At 39.1% G+C, this 12,439-nt stretch overlaps 1 long non-coding RNA gene across 1 annotated transcript in view; it reads right to left on the minus strand.

Moving 5' to 3' along the window:
* The window catches only part of LOC103659561, a 38,016-nt gene continuing 25,577 nt past the window's right edge, over nucleotides 1-12,439 (minus strand). Inside the window, exons 5-6 of the long non-coding RNA XR_567505.2 lie at nucleotides 7,194-7,300; nucleotides 1-315 (exon numbers count right to left, since the gene is read on the minus strand). This is a non-coding gene — a long non-coding RNA (uncharacterized LOC103659561). The remainder of the gene's footprint in view (nucleotides 316-7,193; nucleotides 7,301-12,439) is intronic.

The raw sequence follows: 12,439 nt of genomic DNA on the forward strand, positions 1-12,439 counted from the left end.
TGGAGTCTGCTGGGCCTTCATCCAGCTCCAAGGAATCTGAATGGCTAAGGATATGGCCAGTCAAATGAGAGCTACATGCCCCCTTACAGATCATACTTCTGACACCAGGGACCCTGAAATTTCCACCTCAAATAGTCCCAAGTCTGCTTCCGGTTCCTCATGCCGACCTCTTCTCCAGGTCTCTCCTCCTGAGGGTAGCCTGCACTCTCAGGGGGTGGCCAAGAAATGGCTCTCATGGGGCTATGATGGGACTTGGATTTGTAGGTTGGCTACCTAAGTGTGTACATTCAATGGCCGTTGCAATATGGAATGGAGCTGAGGATAAAAAGAAAGGGGTTTGGAGTTAGCAGTTAGGAGTCAGCATTCCCTGTACCACCATATTATAGGGCAGAGCTCTAGGTATCCAAGAATTTTAAATTCAAACCTGATTTTGTCAAGATAGGAGGAGGGAATATATTTTATTTAATTTTTTGTTAGTTTGATTTCTGACTTTTAAATGTGTCTCTATAGTATGTGGCCTTTCATTTGTACTTTTTTCCAGGGTCTTAGAAATATTAGGGGTAGATCAAGAAGAGAAAATGTTTGTATTGGAAGGTAGTACTAAAGAAATTATCCAGAATGCAGTACAGAGAGACAAAAAGGTAATATGGAAGGAAGATTAGAAACATGGAGGATAGGAAGAGAAGGTTTAACAAGCATCTAATGAAGTTCTAGAAGGGAAGGGGAGAGAGAAGAGAGCAGAGGCAATATCCAAAAAGGCACTTTTTCACAACTGGCAAAAATCACTAATCCACAGATTGAAGAATTCCAATTAGTTGCAAATGGGATAAATGAAATCTAAAACTTGACACTGCAGAATGAAACTGTAGAAAAGAAAGGAAAACAAAATAAAACAACAACAACAACAAAAGCCAAACCTGAAAATAACCCAAATGTTCATCAACTGGTGAAAGGATAAAATTGTAATATGCCCACACAATGGAAAACTACTCAACAACAGAGAAGAAGGAACTACTCGTATGTGTAATGGCATGAATGAATCTTGAAAACATCATGCTAAGTCAAAGCCAGACAGAAATGACTACATACTGTATGACTGCATTTCTGTGAAATCCTAGACAAGGCAGAACTATGACAAAAGCAAATCAGTGGTTGCCTAGGGCTGGAATAGAGAGTGACTCACTGTCAAGGGGGAATAAGGGAACTTTTCAGAGAGATGGAAATGTTTTGGTCACTGTGGCTTTGTAGTTAGTTTTGCAATCAGAAAGTGTATGACCTCCAGTTTTGTCCTTCTTCTTCAGGATTGTTTTGGCTATTTGGAGTACCTTGAAATTCCATATGAATTTTAGGATGAATATTTCTATTTCCGTTAAAAAGGCCATTAAGATTTTGGTGGAGAGTGTATTAAATCTGTAGATCTGTTTGGGGAAGATTGCCATCTTAACAATAGTAAATCTTCCAATCTATAATCACAGAATATCTTTCCATTTATTTAGTCCTTTGATTTCCTTCAGCAATATTTTGTTTTGTTTTGTTTTCAGTTTACAAGTCTTGCCCTCCTTGGTTAAATTTTACCTAAGCATTTACTTTTTTAAATGCTATTATAAATGTAATTGGTTCCTTAATTTCCTTTTGGGAATGTCCATTGCTAGTGTATAAAAATACAACTGAGTTTTGTGTTAATCTTGTATCCTGCAATGTTGCTGGATTTATTTGCTCTAACAGCTTTTTTGGTAGATTCTTTAGGATTTTCTACCTATAAGATTATGTTGCCTATAAACAGAAATAGCTTTACTTCTTCCTTTTCCTTTTGGATCCCTTTATTTCTTTTCCTTGCCTAATTCTCCGGCTAGAACTTCCAGTACAATGTTGAATAAAAGAAAAAGTGAAAAAGAACACCCTTGCCTTATTCCTGATCTCAGGGGAAAAACTTTCAGTCTTGAAACTATTGCTTTTTAAAAAGGTCAGAATACCTCTTCGTTTCATTAGAAGAGTAGCCAAGATTATTCTGTGGAGTCTGGTTTCTCTAAGACCATGGGCAAACCCCACTATTACTTGATCCTACTCGCCCAGGGAACTACATTAGCTGAAGACTCCTGCTTTCAGGCAGGGAACTGAAAGTGGTGTGGGAAATATCCAGATATTGTTTGGAATTTCCATCCACTTAATTGGGAGTAAAGGATATATAAAATCCTTTAGCTAATTTCTGTCTCTTAGTGTCCTACACTTTCTATCTCATTGTGATTAAAGAATTACTGGCCAAACAAGGATGCTTACCTGTTTTTCAAATCCTAAAATCTGATTAAATAAATAAGGGTATAGCCATAGAATGTGGTACTATGAAACCTTTGAAATTAGCATGGTTGTTCTCTATGTGCTTACGGCATATGACTTCCAATATAATTTATAATTGGAAAAAGTAAAGTACAGGATAGTTTGCTTAGAATTATTCCATGTGTGTAAAAAAGAAGAAACATATCCATGTGTGTCCTATTTTTACAAAGACGCACAAGAAGTGATTTAAGAATGAGTGTTTCTAGAGAAGAGGGTTAGTTGTATTGGGATCTAGGGTAAAACAAAGACTTTCTCCCATGGCCTATTTAATTTTTTTAAATATGCTAATGTGTAAACAAACAAAAAAAAGCACCAAAAAAAATCCCACATGTGTTTTTTGTTTTATTTCATTTTAACACTTAAAAAAAAACCTCATTATCAGCATTGATTAGAAAGACTGTAATGGTGGGGCGCCTGGGTGGCACAGTGGTTAGGCGTCTGCCTTCGGCTCAGGGCGTGATCCCGGCATTATGGGATCGAGCCCCACATCAGGCTCCTCCGCTATGAGCCTGCTTCTTCCTCTCCCACTCCCCCTGCTTGTGTTCCCTCTATCGCTAGCTGTCTCTCTCTCTGTCAAATAAATAAATAAAATCTTTAAAAAAAAAAAAAAGACTGTAATGGCTAAGAAAAGTCACTAGTCCAGATACTAGTTCAAACCACTATGTCACTCCTACTTAAGTTGGCTAAAGAGGAGTCATAGTTAGCATTAGTACTGAAGGTGTTATTTGTTTTGGGGGAATGGTTGGGGGGATCTGCATTTTAAACTTCACAAAATAGTTTGTAAAAGAGGGTAGAAATAGAGGAAACATGAATTTGTTGAACACATTCATATCCAGAATTGCACTTGAACTCAATATGCCCAGTTATGGAAAATTTTGTAAAAGTAACATTGAACGTATTACAGGGTTTCATTTATATGAAATTTTAAAGCAGGCAAAACTCATCTAATGCTATAAATCATAATAGCAGCTATTAAGATTTGGGGGTACTGACTGGAAAGGGGCATGGGAGGTTTGTGGGGTCCTGGTAATTACATATCTTGGTTTGGGTATAGGTTACATAAATTTATATAATCTATACAAAATTTATTGTACAATTGTGCATATTAAAAGTGTAAATTTTATGTATTTATATAATCTGTAAAAAATTCTATCCTTATGAAGGGTCTTCTTTACTGGATATATGTTATATTTAATTTAAAAAATTAAGAAAGAAGTAACATATTGAACTGTGGCACTTAAATCAACCAACAGACATATAAACCATCAGAAAGATACAACACCCAAATCAGGAGAGGAAGAAATTTGCAAGGAATAGAAATGTGTTATACTACTAAGTGATCCAGGCATCTCAAAATATTATAGGGACTTCAATAAGTCTTTCCCAGGCAGTCTACTATAGCATTTAGAAATGTTTGTTGACAACGTTGTGATATGCATTTTCATCAAAGTTTATGATGAAATTATGTTGCAAAAAAGAAAATTGTAGGTGCATTAGCAATGCATGAAGCTTTCTGGTAATAAAATGTCACTTGTTTGGTTATAACTTTGCTAAAATGAGACATACTAAAATTTAAGATATACATTCCTATGGCCTTTTTACCAGGCAAAGAACATGCAGCATTTCTCAGGACCTTTTCATAAATACTGTATCTCTCCTATTTTTCTACATGTTAATCTGCTAATATTTCACTTTGATTGTCCAAGTTCATGAGGTTTCTACCATCCTGCCTCTGTGACCTTACAATGTTCATCTTTTGTATGTTAACAGCTCCTTCCAAAGTCATTTGTGTGTTTTAAATTTTCCAGATACTTCCTTCACCTTCGAGAAATGTATTTGACCATGTCTTTCAGACATTGGCACAACTACTTATTTTCTTCCAACTTTGGGAACTATCTTAACTTTCCCATTTCCTCTCATGCCTAAATGAAGTTCTTTAAGAAACTATCTTCACTCAGGGGAGTGTTCATGAGCTGGTCAGCAAATCTCTCATAATTTAACAGCATTACTTTTCTATCATCCTTATTATTGTTCTAGTCTGTATTTTTCCCTTTGGAGTGTTTGCTGCATTGTTAACTTAATATAGGTTTTTTTTTTCATTATTTCCTCTACTTGTCTTGATGCACATATTTTCTTTCTTAGTGTCAAAATAAGGTGATGGTAAATTATGAGTCCCTTCTGAGCTGAGGATACTTTTGTAATCTGGTAACCTTTGGCAGGAAGCACATATCCTAGTGAATGATGGAGCACTTAAGAGTGATTCACCACTGAGCATTACAGAAAATAGGCTGAGGGTTCAAAAATTCAAGGCAAGTTCCTTCTCCTCAGCGTGGTGTATATACCGTGCTCTCACTTTTCTACCCCCTATTATGTGGTTAAGAGAGAGGAGATAATGATGGCTTCTTAAAGTTATCTATAATGCACTCAAAACTCTGTTAGGTGTAATGGTTTTAAAAGGTAGAATGAAAACACAGCTAGAAGATCAACACAAAAGGAATCATTTTCTGATAGAGAAAGCAAGGCTTGCATGCCTCCTGATGCACACATGCACCTCCCATTAACTGTAATGGGAATTATGAGTGCCCCATTATATACCCCCCTAAGTGTGGTAGGGAGATACTTTCATCCCCAGAATTTCTTGTATTGATTTGGTTTCTTGTGGTAGAATCAATCTTGTATTACTGTTTTAAATTTACTATTGGGTATTCAATAGGTAGTCTTTGAATGTAAGGGTGGAAAACAATGCACTGATTGGCAGGCTAAACATCGTTAAACAACCATAAACTCTATGTGAAGTTCAAATCCGATCCAGATTGATTAATTTTCAGGTTAGAAGCCTTGACCTGTAATATTCCTCTTTGAATAAATATTTATTCAACATTTGACCTTACTGACTTTAGGCAAATTTCAGCATGGTTATGACTTTCTACAATAACATGGAAATGAGCTTCTAATTATACAGAACTGTTGATTAACAACATGTACAGATTTGCATAATGGGAAAAGAATTTTGGTTTGTTCAGTGATCTTTCCAGAAATCTTGATCACTGACAGAGGCTTAGCTTTTAAAATGTTGTCTGTGTGGGGATGCCTGGATGGCTCAGTTGTCTGAGCATCTGATTCTTGATTTCGGCTCAGGTCATGATCTCAGGGTTGTGAGATCGAGCCCTATGTCGGGCTCTGCACTGAGTATGGAGCCTACTTAGGATTCTTTCTCTCCCTTTCCTTCTGCTTCTCCCCCAACTCGTGCACATGCACTCTCTTTCTCTCTCAAAAAATAAATTAAAATGTCTCTGCGTACGTATAAATATTATATGTAATAAATAAATATGCATATGTTTACACACTAGGAAATATTTATGCAATGTAACACTATCTCCTGAGCTCTCCGGCCATTATTCCAACACTCCACTGGACATCTTCTGGAGATCCTACTGGCACTTCAAATTCAACATGTCCAAAGCTGACCTGTCATTGTTCCCAGCAAGCCTGCTAACTCCCCTGTGCCCAGTCTCACTGAATGAAACCATCATTCCTTCAGTCATCTAAGCACAATCCCGCAAAATCATCCCTTTCAGATTTCATATTTTATCATTTCATTCCATTTCCTAAATATTTTCTGGAGGCAACAGAAAGATATCTGTGAGGCTGAGTGATCAGGCTGCAGCAAGCATGACTAGCTAGCATCAGATGCAGGCAGACAGTCTTCATGAAAGACATGCAGCAGCAGGAAAAAAGAATCCAGCCACAGAGCCACAGCGCAAAGTCCAGCCAAGCCCCAGGACCAGAGAACTACCAGAGTAGGGAGAAAATTCAGTAGTGGTGAAGGAAGCCGGGGTGGAAACATAAGATGAGGGATATGTTCCTAGAACTGGGATGGCAGGCAGGGACTTGGTCACACATGACCTAAAAAAGTTTGCTAGAAGATATAAGGCGAGAACTGGATCAGCAGTAAGGGTGACTTTAGGCAGAGCCAAAGAGATATGGTCCCCCAGTCCTTATATTTCCCTGACCCTGGAGCCAAATTAATCTTAGAGACTAGAATAGAAATGAAGGAGCAAGTGGAGTTAGATGATCCCAACTCAGCTTCTAGGACTTTGGGGCCAGAGAGGTTATCACATCAGCTGTCACTGGGTGCCATCTGTAACTCTCACTAATAGCCCCCGCACCATTTTAACTTTACTGCCTACAAAGATTTTCTCTGAACAATTGCACAATTTAAAAAGAACAGTATTTGTGTCATCAGTTAGTCTGCTTTCAGGTATATTCTAGACTCTCAAGTTACCTGAATGAAGACAGTGAATTGCAGGGGCGCAGGGCCCTACCTTGCTTGGTGCGGTTGTGTCCCCAGCCCTAAGAACAATGTCTAGCCTATGATGGGCTCTCAAGAAATAGTCATTGAATTTTGGATGGATTACAATTAATTATAGTAATACTTCTACTTTGGACCTTACAGATTTACAATTCTAATAGATCAGATGTCACAAACTGGAATCTTGCTTTTCTCATTGTAACAAAGTAAACAAGGAAGATTAGGAGTGACACTTGGTACATTGTTTTCAAGCAGCTGTGTAGCAAAACATTTGGATTAAAATCAATGAATGTACTACTTATAAATTGTTTTGTGATATTCAGGGAACTCATGGAAATCAGAGAAAAATTACTAGTATACTCAAATAAATAGGCAAGGAAAAAGATAGTTTGCAATAGACTACCTACGAATGGCTAATATGTGTGAAAACGATCAATTCCTAGTAGTGACGATATGCAAATTTAAATAAGGAAGTATAACTTTGTAGCTATCATGTTAGAAACTATTTAAGACCTCTAGGCCTCAACAGATGGACAGATATTCTTACCTGCTTTCAATAAGTGTACACGCTGTTGCAGCTTTTAGGAAAATAATTTTCAGTGCTTGAAAAATGTTTGCATCATTAACAGTTTGTTCAATACCTGAAAGTCCAGCCTACAAAAATAATTTTAAAAAGAATATTTACAAACATTTTTCATGACCTTTAAACATAATTGTGAACAATTAATTAGAAGCAATGTGGACGTCCAACTACAGAGAATAACTGGAGTCAACTGTGGCATAAACAACATGGCGGAAACACTGACCACTGCTGAAATCATGTTTTGGCAGAGTTTGATGATGTGAGAAAACCCCTGTTACAATGGCAAGTGAAAAATATAAGAATATAAGTTTACCTATAAAGTATGACTTCAACTACTTGTCAACAATTATACAGAGGGGAAAAACTAGGGGAAAATTAGCCAATATGACAACAGTGAATGGCTCTGGGTGGTGAGACAGGAGGACCTAGAGGAGGAGTTGGCAAAGAAGAGTTAGATGGTCCTAGAGAGAAAGGTGTTCAGATGGTCATGGATATAAAAACCCCTCAGAAAGATCCAAACGTTCTCAGAAAGCATGATATCCACATAACAGACGGAGGAAATGTGACATTGAAGAATATGGCATCTTCAGCAACTTTTGGACAGTTAAGGCTGAGAAAGGCTTGCCTTGTGGGAAGAACTTGATGCTGAACCAGTGTTTGTCAAACTGTGTTCCACAGAATCCCTGAATTCTGTATGAGTATTTTTAGAAAGGCCATGAGCCTCTGATTCAAATTTCTTCAGTGTCTACATTGCCATAAAGACTGCAATTAACCCCATTAACCCTAGTTTCAAAAGTCTGTGTTTATCAAAAGCGTGCTGTTTGATTAACTTATATAAGAAGTAAATGTTAAATGTTATAAAGCTGAATGTGTGAAATAAATCCATGCTGAGAAAATGCTGGTCTTACTTATCTTACATATTGGGGTTAATGACAATTTTGTTAGCAAAAAAAAAAAGGTTCTGCTGTTTAAAAACAAAAGTGGAAACTGCTGCCATCTTGGGTCCCCAGGGCTCTGGTCCACAGTCCACCTCTTGCAGCTGTGCACTGTGCAAAAGTGGTGGAAGTTGAGTCAGGGTCCACATTACGAATGCTAATGAGTCTGGGTGTTACCTCAGTGGCAATAGAGAATCACTAATGCATTTTTAACCTGAGGCGTTACATGTTCTAATTTATATATATATTTTTTTTAAGATTTTATTTATTTGACAGAGAGGGAGAGACAGCCAGGGAGAGAGGAAACACAAGTGGGGGAGTGGGAGAGGAAGAAGCAGGCTCCCAGCAGAGCAGGGAGCCCGACGCAGGGCTCGATCCTAGGACCCTGGAATCACGCCCTGAGCCGAAGGCAGATGCTTAACGACTGAGCCACCCAGGCGCCCCTCTAATTTATATTTTAAAACAGATTTTTGGTAACCAACTTACCTATTTCATAGGGTTTCAGGGTGAAATAAGGAAAGAAAAAAGAAACAGACGACAAATATTTAGAAAAGTGACTATCACATAGTAAGTGTCCAACAATGTTTATGTTTATGATTATTACCGTTACTACTACAGTAATCCAGGGAATATAGGGATAGAGGGACTATGCGTGTAGGGAGAATCTTTCTCTACCTATACTTCCAACAGACAATTTGAGATTTAGAAACCTTTGGAGTAGTAATTCTTAAACTTTTCTAACTCATTAGAAAAGTGGATGGAAAATGCAATCTCTCCTTGAATAAATTCACCTAGACACAAAATACTGCACACAATTTTGTAAATGGGAAAAGGACCCTTAAAAGCCCATTTAGTGTAAGCTCTAGACTTCCTGGGGTGGTGGGACAGGGAGGGAGCTGCAGCTACTGTAGACAGTGCCTGCAGGGCACTGCACCAAATGGGGCGATAGAACACATACACATGTAAAAGAGATTTTAAAATAGCCACTAGCCTCATACAGCCAACACTCACCAAGGAAAAATGTGTGTCGTGTCCAGACCTATGTTGAACATTATGGAAAATGCAAAAATTTGTAAGACAAGACCCTAGAGGACAAGTCTCAGATTCTGTGGTGAAGTACTAGCCCATGCTCAAAATCCAGAGGCACAGGGCCAGGAGCCAGCTTGTTGGAAGTGACGCCTGGGTGGCTACACTCATTACTCTAAAGCTAATGTTGAATGAGAAACATGTTTACTGTTTACTGAGCTGCTGCAGTTGATAAAAGCACCAAGTAAGGCACCATTAAGGGACTCAACAGTGTAATGGTGGGGAAGACATTCCTAAAAGGTATAATGACACAGATGGAAAGTCATTAGTCACTAATGCCACTTCTGGATTTCAATTATGAAGTTCTGTCTAAGAAAACACTTTGGGGGGGGGCGCCTGGGTGGCTCAGTCGGTTAAGCATCTGCCTTCGGCTCAGGTCATGATTCCGGGGTCCTGGGATCAAGCCACACGTTGGGCCCCCCTCTCTCTCTCTATCTCTCTCTCTCTGTCAAATAAATAAATAAAATCTTTAAAAAGGAGAGAGAGAGAGAAAGTAAATACTTGCCATATACTAGCATATAAGATTATATCTGATTTGTTACAGAGATGAAGATATACCTTTTAAAAGGTATTTTTAAAAATCTCTCTATTTTCAGGTAAGAGAAGTGGCTGATTATGAGCAGAAACTGCTGAGTAAAAATCCATAGCATGCTAACATGCCAATTAGGTCAACATTACCACCAAATTAAAAAAATTAATGGAAATGCAAAATTGTACATGGTTTTGTGCTGATTGATAAGACTGGGGCTCTGGCCTAAAGTAATTTGATTAATTCCCAGTGTACTTTGTGGAAACTCCCTCTTCAATGTAAAGCTACATGTAATCTAAAGAAAATTAAGCAGAGAGAGTGAGTCTGCCTTCTAAGTATGAATGCATTTACTCATTCGCTCAACAACTATGTACTGAGAGTGCTGTGTGAGGCATGGTCCCGGGTACCAGGAAACAGTGTGAGCAATACAGTCAAGGTCCCTGTACTCCGAAACCAGATAGTCCAAATAAATAATGATCGCCTGTGATAAGTGCTCTGAAGGAACAGACCTGATGCAGGTAATAACAGACTGAAGATCTTTTAAGAGAAGGTGGTTAAGGGAAAGCCTCTGAGGGGTTAGTCCAAAGACCTGAATTGTAAAGTGGCCAGCCTTGAAAAGGCAAGCAGGGGAAGAAGGAATGGAATTTTTTGGCTACTAGGCATCTGAACTCCTTTCCTATCTTTAAGGCCTTCCCACTATGTGAGTCTGGGTAAGAAGCAGACTTCTCCAAAGCCCACTCACTCACTTTCCTAGTCAGCCTTGCATTAGGATTTAGGTGCATGACCCAGGCTTGGACAGAGTTACCCCCCCAAGGCAAAATCAGGAGCCGGTGATACCAAGAAGCAGAGCCAAGAATTTCTTTTCGTGGCAATGTCTATAGTAGTGACGTTCCGTTTCTGGAGCAATGTCTCCAGGATTCCCTTCTGTGAGAGAACAAAGGCAACAGAGTCCTCGTCACACTGGTTCTGGGCATGATGTTGCCTGAAGTTCTGTTTCCAGCTTTGCTTTGTTTTTTTCTTGTTCTCCAAACCTGGTATTTCAGCCTTCCTGGAAATTCCGTGACCCAATCAATATACTCCGAAGCATTTCTCTTAGGTTTAAACCAGCCAGGGTCAATTTCTGGTGATTTCATCTAAGTACCCTGATGGATGGGGGAGGGGGGAGGGGAAGGATGGTAGTACACGGCAGTGCTGAGGAACATCGCAGGTACAGGCATGTGTCAAAACCCTAAAATGGGAGGGCAGATGAGAGAGAGCTTGGAGTGGTCAAGGAACCGAGAAGAAACCGAGGAGGCTGGCATTAGTGAGAAAGGTGGCAAGTGGAGAAGATGGGTGCAGCCAGGGAGCCAGTCAGGAGCCAGAGCAGGCAGGTATCCATAGTAGAAGTCAGAAACACTCTAGCCCCAGCCTCTTCTCAGGGAGATGTGACGAGCTCGCGTGTCCTAATCAGATGGGTCTCTACTGGGCAGCAGGACTCCAAGGTGGGGCTAAAGTGTTTTGGTGGGGTGGCTGCCACTTTGCTGTACAAATTATTCCAGACTGTGCTCTACTCAGAAGGCTAAGCCTAGGCTTGCCATTTCCAACCCAATGACCTCTCTCTGTCTCTGTCTCTCCTTTGAAGTATCGAGACATTCACCTCTAAAGGTATTAATAGTATTAATTTGGTTATATGTTCTTGAGTGTTTGTCATACCACTAGACAGCTAACGCTCTGAGGGCACAGTGGGGGGGGTGGAATGATGACATGCTTTGGACTAAAATAGATCTGGATTATTATTTTTTTTGGTCCTTTCAATTACAAATTATATGCTCTCAGACAAAATTGCTTCACCTCTCTGAACCACAGTTTTCTTATGTGAAAAATGAGGATGCTAGTACCTAATTGAGATTTACACACATTGTAAATGACCACACCGTGCCCACAACATAGCAGGCACTCTGTAAATCACATAGTAGGTACTGTAAACATTAGCTCCTTTATTCCTTAGTATTTCAGTGAATTGAATAGTATCTTCTGCAGCTAGGAAAACAATATAAAATCCTTGCTTTTTTATACTTACTTTATTATAAAATGCTAATTTGAAATAGATTACACTGCTTAGTTCAGAATTCAATCTTGAAAATTTCCTTTTTCTTTTTTTAAAGATTTTATTTATTTATTTGACAGAGAGAGAGACAGAGAGAGAGAGAGCACAAGCAGGGGGAGTGGCAGGCAGAGGGAGAGGGAGAAGAAAGCTCCCTGCAGAGCAGGAAGCCCACCAGGGGCTGGACAGGACCCTGGGGTCATGACCTGGGCCCAAGGCAGACGCTCAACCTACTGAGCCACCCAGGCGCCCCGAAAATTTCCTTTTTCTTAAAAATTTCCTTTTTCTGGAAAATTCTCCTAAAGGGTTATTGCCATTCACTCAGTTCACTCCAGCAAAGTTACTAAAAAAAATCAATATTTTTTCCCCTTCAAATATCCCTAGAGAAATAGTACAGAGTATAATTAAAACATTGTGTCCAAAACCAGAAGGTAGATTTGTTATCCTGAGAAACAGAGGAAGATATTATTCAAGTCCTGATTGCCTTAACCAAAATATTCCGTTATATAATATTTCCTGGCCTTGAGTCTTTTTCATTTTAAGAACTTGAAACTGTATACGCTCTATTGGTTAAACA

The sequence above is a fragment of the Ursus maritimus genome, unplaced genomic scaffold, assembly GCF_017311325.1.
Source record: "Ursus maritimus isolate PB19 unplaced genomic scaffold, ASM1731132v1 scaffold_1, whole genome shotgun sequence".
NCBI classification, from domain to species: Eukaryota; Metazoa; Chordata; class Mammalia; order Carnivora; family Ursidae; genus Ursus; species Ursus maritimus.